This window comes from Camellia sinensis, chromosome 6 (genome assembly GCF_055761805.1).
Source record: "Camellia sinensis isolate YWXY chromosome 6, ASM5576180v1, whole genome shotgun sequence".
Classification (NCBI taxonomy): domain Eukaryota; kingdom Viridiplantae; phylum Streptophyta; class Magnoliopsida; order Ericales; family Theaceae; genus Camellia; species Camellia sinensis.
Window position 1 is genome coordinate 106722550 of NC_138966.1, and position 10238 is coordinate 106732787.

Below are 10238 nucleotides of genomic sequence, written 5' to 3' on the forward strand. Positions count from 1 at the left end.
TGGAAGAAAGATTGCCCAAGTTTGAAGAGAAAAAGAAATGTTGTTTCCAAAATCAATATAGCATAGAATGATATTGATTATTCCGAATCTAAATTTTAGGTCGTTGGTGTGGTCTTCGACCACTTGTTGGTATTGGAAAAAATTCGCATTTGTCGATTTGAAGAAGATCTTGTGAGAATCTACTTCAGGTTTGAGTAAAACTTTTGTTTTTGGAATTTTGGAATTTGGCATCATAATGGAGTTTGGAATTTGGATTTGTTGCATAAAATTAGAAGAACTAGTTCATTTTGTTCTGCAGTTTGGATTGGCTTGATATGTCTCGAGCTTCTAAGTCTGCTGTTTTGTTTTGATTTGTTTGAAGAGTGCTCGTTTGTTTTGTTTGGTGCAGCAGAATTTGTTTTGGGCATTAGAGTGTGTTCGCTTTGGAGCACTTGGATGGTTGGTTGTTTATTTGTTTATGGTATTTTGCTAAGGTGGAGTTTTATTCAAATTTGTGTACTCGAGAATCTTTGCTAAGGTGGAGAATTGTTAAAAATTTGGCTTTGCTTCTCCATGAAGCATAAGAAGTGTGGATTCAACTTCTCCTCTTCTCCTCCAAATTTTTTTTGAGGCTCCTAGATGATTCAAAAGCTACTGAAGAAGATGGGTTTGAATTAAAGTTCTTAGTTGGTCAACAATGGAAGCCACCATGAAGCTTCCCGAACACGTCCGAAACACAGTGGTTTTGGCGTCACTGCTTCTGTCTCTCATCCTCCTCAAAAGCCTATAAATAGGAAGCTAATGTGTTGTATTAGATATAGAAAATAATTGAATTTGAGAGTGATTGTGAATTAGGAGAGATTACCTTCCCTTTGTATTTGTTTGTGAATTTTTCGTATTTAATTTTGAATTCGTTTGAGTGAATGAAATTTGTTTTGTTATTCTTGTGTATTCCTATAGAAAGATAGATAATAAATATGTGTTTTAGAGGGAGGGTGAAGTAGTTCAATGCATGGCACAAACTGCACAACGATTTTAGGCTTTCACCAAATTTGAAAAGTCTTTTTAAATTTAAATCATATTTATTAATTATTTGCATTTAAACTTCTATACAATATATATATATATAGCACGGATACAAGGTGAGTAGTAATTTCAGCCCAATATGAACAGTGTTTTTAATAGTTGAAAAGTCGATTTTGACCTTGTGTTTTATAGCTTTTCACCTTGTGTTTTATAGATTTTCTTCTTTGGATGCAAGGGTATTAATGGAAAACTAACCTCAAATTGCTTACAGCTGTTTATCCCATCAAAGGATCCATGGTATCCCCACTCTTTCTCTATAATCTGTCTCAGAGAATCCTCCCTTCTCTTCTCAACGATGATCTCCCTCCACCGACCACGATATTCTACCACCTCCTCCCTCCTCTCTCTTCTCACCGATCTCCTCCCTCCTTTCTCCTCTAGTGACAGCCGATGACGTCTCCTCTGTGGTGCCGATTTGTTTTATTTTTTGTGGGTATTCATAGTGTTCACCAGAGAATCAAACGGAAATTGAGCTCAAGGATGGAAGAATACGACACAAGCTTCTATTTCGGTAAAGACATAGATGAAGAATGTTAGGTATTTCGATTTTAGGTTCCTTGTGATCCAGTTGGGGTTTGTAAAGTGTTTTAATTTTCTTTGGTTCTGTTAATTTGTTAGGATTTTGTTCTTTTTATTATTGTTTGCATGATGTTTACTGTGCGTATATTTTGTGGCTTATTCATTTTGGGTAAAAGAGAGTTTCATTGATTTGTTTTTCATTGTTGTGGATTTTTAAAGGCCTAAAATATTATGAAATGTTGATATGATTGGACTTTAGTGAAATCCCTAACCTACTGAAATAATATGTAGTAGATAGACTTTATTTATTTTTTTTAATATGATATTATGCATATTTGATTGTGCTTTGTTGAAATTCCTAACCTATGTTGGTATTTGTTTTGGGCAACAAAAAATTATCTTCAATTGTTATTCTGTTAAGTATTCTCCTTTCTTGGGTTTTTTTTTTTTTTTTAAATTTTTTATTTATTCCACTGTTAGGTTAAATGATGTTGAGTTTTGGGTATGGAAAAACTGTGCAACTTGTAGTCTTGGCCAATGGTTTTCTTTGCTTCATTAGGTGTCTTTTGTGAAATGGGTTTGCAAAAAGTTGCCTCACTTTTGAAAAAAAAAATTATTACTAATTTTATTCCTTTGATTAAATTGAAAAATATATCATCTGTGTGAAAAGTTCAATAAACCTCAACAATTTCTTAAGATCACTTTTAAACGTCGATTTGAATGGTTAAAGGTCCAATCTTTTCTCTTCATTGCTTTTATTTTTATTTTTTTTTTTGGTTTGGAAATGACTTTTGTTTGAGTTTCATTCATAAAAGAGAATTATGCCACATTAATATGAATCATGTTTTAATTTGATTAGGGGTCAATGCCTTGGGACACTATGGAGGGTTAAATAGAAATGTGAGGAAAACTACACATAGGCATTGGAGTCTTCGCCAGTGGTTTGCTTCATATTTAGTGGTTTCATATTTCTTTGTGATGGAAAAAATATCTTCAATGTCAATTGCTTATTGTGAAATTGGGTTCTTTAATGGGTTGAACACTAACTTTTTTTTAAAAAATTTGTTAATCTAAAACAATTGGTGTTCGGTTACGAAAATTAGGATCCTTAACTTAGTTGTGATTGTATATAAAAAAAAAATTTAATTTCTTGAATCTAAAATTGGAGAACCCTTAAGGGAACTCCAAGTTCTTGAGGGGTCTTACACAATGGTGTTTTGAGGTTTGTTATGTATTTTTGGTAGATTATATTTGTTTCTTGGTATTTCTTTCTCATTAGTTAATTTTTTTTTTCATTTTTATTTTGCAATTTGGCTTACAATTTGAGCTAAAAATTAATTTGGTTGATCATATTCTGTGCTGAGGTCTTTGGGATTCTGTGCTTAATATTAGGAGTTTTTTTTGTCTTGTTTATTTTGAGGTAGTGCACTATTTTCTTGTATTGTTATTTTGTTATTGTTTGTTTAGGGGGGAAATTGTATTAAATTGTTTCACTATGTTTGTTGGTCATTTTTAATTGTTTTTTAATTTTTTTAATTTTTTTGGGGGTTTTTTTTGGCCTTTTTTTTGCCTTCTCATTTTTCTGCTTTTTCCCTTTTGATGTGTTTTTATCTTATCTGCTTGTAGAATCTTATAGCACTATGTAACCACCTTGTTCTCTGCAGGTAAAGAAGATTTTAGTTGTTATGTTATTATATTTGGTAGTTCAGCATTATTAGTCCTATTTTGTTCTTAGTTAGTTAATTTTAAATTTTAAGTTGTTATGGGATAGTTTTTAAAATTTTCATTGTGTGTACATACATATATTGTTGGATTGTACCTTGGAGCCTACTTCTCATTTCCCCTAATTTTCCCCCCTTTTTCCAGCCAGATATACACTCCTCTTCTATTCTTTGTTTTTTGTCCTGTACATTTTTTTAATCTAACTTACAAGTTAGTCTCATGAAAATTAATTTTGGTATTTTCTATAGAAGTTTGTTGGGCTCTCACTGTATAGAGTTAGGGTTTCTTAAATTCTTCTTATATGTTGTACAATAATTATGTGAAATTGATTTTTTGCTGAAGTTTATTGTTTGCTTTGAAAAAAAAAATGTTCCATATAAGATATATAAATATCTAAGAATCCTTTTTATGTACTTAGCCCCTTTGCAGACACATTAGAAACTCATTCATAGAGATTTGATTACTTAGAAACTCATGCTAGATAACTTCACCAATTTAAAAATAATGCCTCTTAAACTACAAGTTTTTTGTTCAACAACAACCATTGATAATGTAGTCCTTCAATCTGCCTTGTTGTTTGTTCGGTTCAACTTCAGCTATAATATTACTACTACCTTTTGCATGTTAGGTGCTCATATAACAGAGGAATACACTATTCTTCATTCGTAATTATTATTATGAACAGGTCTGATTTTTTTTCCCTTTTCTTTTAAAAAAAAGTTTTTAAATTTTTTTATATATAAGAATCCTACTTGTTAAAAAAAATAAAAATGCAAGGGTAACTATTATATAAATGATTTGAAAATCGATTCAACATCAACCACTGATCATATCATTAAACATTCATCAATCATAAATATTTTATTAAAGTAACAGTACAAAAGCTACAAAGGCAAAGCAAGCAAGCATGTTTTGCCAAAGAACACTACCAGCAGAAGCAATTATCATGGAACAATTGTCAAAAAATAGAAGTAAAATGATCAACATAGTACATAGGTGATCCATAGACCAGCTAGGAAGTACAAAAGCCTATAAAAACATTCAGCACTTCTAAAACTCAACAGTTTGGAGCACTAATTCAACTTCAAAACTTTCCAAGATATCATCCTATGAATATTGAAAAGGAATATCTTCCTTACTTGCCTAAACTCAAAAAGCAATTCGAACTTTAGCGTTCAATAACATGATTCCAATCAGCCTCAATCTAATTCAAAACCAAATCATTCATGGGAACTATGAAATGAAAGAAAGTAGAAAAAAAACAATAATAATCATAATAAGTAAAAAAAATGGGACAATATTTGCTGTGTTCCCCTTATACAAAGATCCAAATACTCTGGCTAAAAAATGTAGCAGCAATAAAAGATACACATTATCTCGTCAATCATTCACTTATATAATGATTTACAACAGCACAGTAGCACATCACCTAATGGAGGATGCCTTTAACATGAAAGTCAAGTGGCCAATCAAAAAAAAAAAAAAAAAAAAAACATGAAAGCCAAGTGAAGAAAACTCTCTTTTTGAAACACTTCAAAGAAACCATACAAAGATTCTTTAATAGTTAAATCTAATATGACTTCAAAATATCAATTAGAAACAAAGCAGAAAAAAAAACTTCAAGATAATGTAGTCCTTCAATCGGCCTTGTGGATTGAAGATATTGCCACAAGACTGTTGCAACTACCTTGAAGGCAAAAACTGTAACGCCCTCAAAATAAACCCATTATATATACATCATTGACATGCAATATTAAAAGAAAACAATTCATTATCCCATTCATCAGAGTATTAATAAATAAAAACATTACATGTAATACCAAATTAAATGCCTTACGGGCTTACATTTTTTTTAAGCCAACACTTGGACACAAAATATGAGTTCTAACTCAAATACAAATAAAGCCCTAGGCTTGATTATATATCAAATAAAAACAAATAACTAAAGATGGTCTTCAGAATCCAAAAGCTAAATCCTTCCAAGCTAAGTCCTTGGAGGTAGCTTATCACCTGAACCTGGAAATGATGTTCCCATAAAGGGTGAGCCACAGCCCAGTAGAAAAATACTAAACCAAATATAAGCATTGAATAAAGCATTAGCATTCAATAGATGGTTAACCAAGATAATCAATTACATCATTTTACAGTCTCATGACAATATTGTCTAAGACACGTTTTACTTTCCAACTTTATCAATATGGCTCAGAACCTGGCCAAACTTACAACAGTGAACTATATATATTATATTCACATTCTTCCAATGTCAACAAACAGATGAGACTCAGGCTCAAATCAAACACTTCATACTTCCAGTTTGATACACATTTTAGTGCTGTATCAAATAAAACACTTCAATATAAATAAGCACACATAAAAGTGATGCTAATGGAGTCCATCCCCTATCTCCTCCCAAACAAAATCCGGTTTAGAGGTCCATCCCCTATCTTCCCCTAAACCGTGGAGTACATCCCCTATCTCCTCCCACACAAAACAATATATATGCAAATGCAATGCTCAATCAATACACGTATTTTCTGTATTAATGCAATAGTCAAAATTAATGACTTAACCAATGTGATTAGTTTCAGTTATTCCTAATCCACATGCAATGTCTACAACAAACACGACTATCCTCCACCGATAGCCCAAAACAGTTATTTCTAGACTGGAAATAAATATATCAACAATTCAATAGGCGAGTGATTTTAATTATCCAACTACACCATTTAATCAATGAATTCCTCAATTTCATGCATTTAACCAATTTCCCCAATTTCCTTAAATTAATTATACAAATTAATTTATTAATACAACTAGGGTTTTTCCCAAAATTACCAAAGTACTCCCAACATATCAAAATACCAAAACTTAGGACAAAACTTATAGGATGGAGTAGGAAATCCCTACCTTGAAGCGAAGAACTCGAATGGAGAAGATGACGAAAACCAAAGTGCTCCAAACCCAAGATTGTTCAGATTAAACGGAAGCCCTCGACCCACTCTATCTTTTTAACAAAGGGCTTAGGGTAGAAATACACTCTAAGTAGATCAAACCTAAGAGAGAAGGTGTGTAGGGAGAGGGAGAAGACGGTTCTAGGGTTTTAAAATCAAAAAGGAGATGAAAAATGATCCTGAAAGTCGGATCTCGGATTTTTATACCAGTCGCCCCGCTCGAGCGTGGAAACCCCCGCTCGAGCTCCACTCACAGACTCCCGCTCGAGCTGCCAAACTCACGCTCGAGCGGCGAATGCACTCTCCCAGAAGTTTTTGCAGACAGGTCCCCGCTCGAGCTCCCAACTCCCCGCTCGAGTGTCACTCACGACTTCCCGCTCGAGTGTCCAATCCCCCGCTCGAGCGGCCAACACTACACAGGACATACTGGATGGATGTATTCCCCGCTCGAGCGTCCAAACCCCCGCTCGAGCGGACAAGCCAAAATCTGGGCAACTAGACTTGGTTCCTAAGCTCAACCAACCTGCTCCAAATCTTCCCAACACAACCCAAGACTCAAAATAAGAAAATAATGAATGACAACAACAATTATACAATGACGGAATCTACGGAACCTAAGTCCGGATACAATAATCAAATGGAAAAAAAAAACCGGAGTCGCTATAAAAACATTATGAATTGTTAGCTACATTAAGGTGGGTTGTTCAATGTGTCAATGAGGAGAGTCATTACATAAGCTAACCATATGTGCTTGTTTTCTTAACATTAAGTATGGTATGTACTTGTTTTCTTAACATTGGGCTCAAGCAATATGGTTGTCTGTTTGGTTGTGTTTTGATTTTTTCTTTCATATTTCATTTTTTTTGGTGCAAAAACACAAGTAAAAATTGTTTGGTGAATTGTTTTGGGAAAAAATTTCTGAAAGCAACTCACTTTTAGGAAATATCAAAAAGTTGTTTTTGACATTTTAAAACTGTTTTTTCTTTTTTTTTTTTTTTTTTGCATAAAAATGAAAATGATAGGTGTTTCAAATTTTTCATTATATTTGCTTTTGAAATCATGAAGAACGAAAACAAGACCACCTTCACACAAGTAATTTATGTTTAGGTATCACAAATCATCTTCCCATAAACATTTAGTAACAAATTTCAATTGCAGAGATTTGTAACCAAAAAACAAGGCTCAGTTTAATAATGTCGTAAAAAATACTTATATGGCCTAGATTTTCAAGCCATCAAATTCATATATACCAAAAGTATTTCTAAAATTCAAATTTGTCATTTACAAATGCATGTCATGCCACTATGGACCAGCACACTTGAGTTACCTGCAAGCTAAAAATGATAGAGAGAGAGCTAACATGGGAAAACCATACCTCATTTTTAGTTTTTGTGATATTTCTAGACTAAGCAACCAAGTACTAAATAATTTGGAAGAATGTTGTTTGCCCCAGCTTTGTGCACTTTCACTGATAGTAAAACACCAAGTCCCATGCCCTGGTCCTCAATTGCTGCAAATTCCTGTCAATGTCCGGCTTGTGCTTTGCTACATATGGCCGCAAGAAAGTTTCGTAGACAGCTATTTCCCTGCATGATTAACCAACACAAATTCCTTACATTAGAACATCGTAAGCATGTTTGGCTATCCCAATTCTTCGTGCGATTAATTTTCTTTTCTTTTTTTTTTTGTTAACAATTGTGAAGTCTCCTAGCAGTATATATAATACAATTGACAATGAGCTATGGTATCTGAATTGTTAAATGTAGCTTGAGATTGCTAACAACTTCTAATCATCTGATCTTGGGGTTAGATTGTGGTATTGTTGGAGCACAAAAGGAGGGTTATGATGTTACGATGGGTGTATAATTTGAATGTTATGAATTCTACTTGAGTCGCAGTAGAATAAGCCTCTTCAATGGGAATTCATGATGTGTTATGATACTAAAAGGAATGATCCTGTGAGTTATGGGCCTGCTTAAATTCATTTTGAAAACAATTCTTCAAATGGTACCAACCTAAAGAAGGTGAATATTATTTCTGAATTGAAATTAACAAAGTCCGTGCATTATTATGTTAGGTAATCATACTATAAAACAGAAGGAATTTATCAAAAAAAAAAAAATCATACTATAAAACAGAAGGAAGCATAACTAAATTTCAGTCCTTTTTGATTAAGGTATTTGAAAGAAAAGAATATTATAGTTAGAAACTAGAAGCTACTCATCAAAATAAAAAGCAATATGAAGGTATAGATTAGGACAATGTTGCAAATCATTCATGAACCTGTTATTTTAAGTTCTTTTACCTTTTAATTGCACATTTCCTTCTCATTCTTGTTCTTGAATTTTCCTTGCTTTTATGTTTTTAATATATTTAAAATTAGACATATTCTTTATTTGTAATTTGTACATATCTGCAATAAAGGAACTGAAAGATGCTGGTTCTATATATATCTGTATGTTTTGTAATGCATCAAAACCCGTGGTATTTCTTCTTTGTTTGGTGTCAGTGGTGGTACTCATTTTTCTTCACATTCTTCTTTTTCAATTCAGATGTTAAATTAAAAAAACTGCTACTACTTTTGGCTTGTCCTTATAGAACATGTGTTCCAAATTTCATTCAATGATGACAGGTTGTGTTTGAAAAGTGGTTCTTGAATTTAGGAGCTCGCATTTTAGAACTAGCAGTTTATCTCTGCTTTTGAGCATGAGCTAGCTGTTGTAACAAGCCCGCGGGGGGGACCTCGCTACAGCTCGGACTCGATTTCGTAGTCACGGTTCTAAGTCTGAACCAAAGAGTCCAAATCCGGCAAATCGTTTTGAGAAAAATAGATTTTTTGAAAGAAGTGCCAAACATGGACTGCTTTGCCAGATACAGATTCGCCACCTAAATATTTTATTTTGGGAAATTTAGGAAACCCTGACTCGGTGCCAAAAGGCCACGTGTCCGTCATCACCAAAGTTGCCTCGGCTCGGGAACTTGGGTACGATTAGGGAAGGTCACTTCGTGAGCACCCCCGCTTGCCCGATCAAAGATCGGCCTCTACTAACCATGATATCTATTTTTGAAAACATTGTGAGTTCTTATTCTGGTTATTAGCCTAGGTTACTATGTGATGCGCACAGCATACAAATATAGACTGGATCGCCTGAATTGGAACAAAACATTTCATGTTCGCTTTTTGAAAATGGTTTGCTACCCGCAGGTAGGCTTGAAGCATTTGATGATTTATTCCAATTTAAGTAACCCAACCTTCACCCACAGGCATTTAGGCAGTTATATCACATAAGCATATAGCCTCATGGTAAGCATGCTATTCATGGCAACACTCACATGCATGCAAGGATGCTAAAGCATAAAGCTTACCGAGTACTCCAAGCCAAAACAAAAACTGTATTAGAAATCATGCATGATCCTAGGTATACAGAAATGCAACACATGCAAAGATGCAACTATAGCAGGCTCAGCTATTCTAAACGTGGCGTATGGAATGCTACAGCTAACATGTATTCAATTTGGAATTGAAAATACAATGCAGTTAGTATGGTGCGCCGAGCCCGGTGCATGCAAAACAGATGAATGATGCAAACATGCTGTCATACTGTATGCTAATTGAAATATACCCTAATCTAACCATCATAAGCGGATAAACAAAAGGGAGAAAGACGTGGGGTTGGAAGACATACAACGCACTCACGCACACTTATTACAATTATGCCCTCGCGCAGAGGGTCCGAATAAATATACAGTTCCAAATGAAAGAATATTACAGTCCAAATATTACAGTCCGAATAATGTACAAATTCCTAATTAATTAACAAATTAACTAAGAAAACTGTAAAAACTGGCGTGCAAGCCAGGGACTGCCTTGCTTCTGATGAATGATGCATGTCCGGGTTGTCTTGCGCGGAAATCCACTGGGATGCCCCAATTAGCCTCTGTTTAGCAGTTATTCTTGAAACGCGTGCCAAGTCCCGAAAA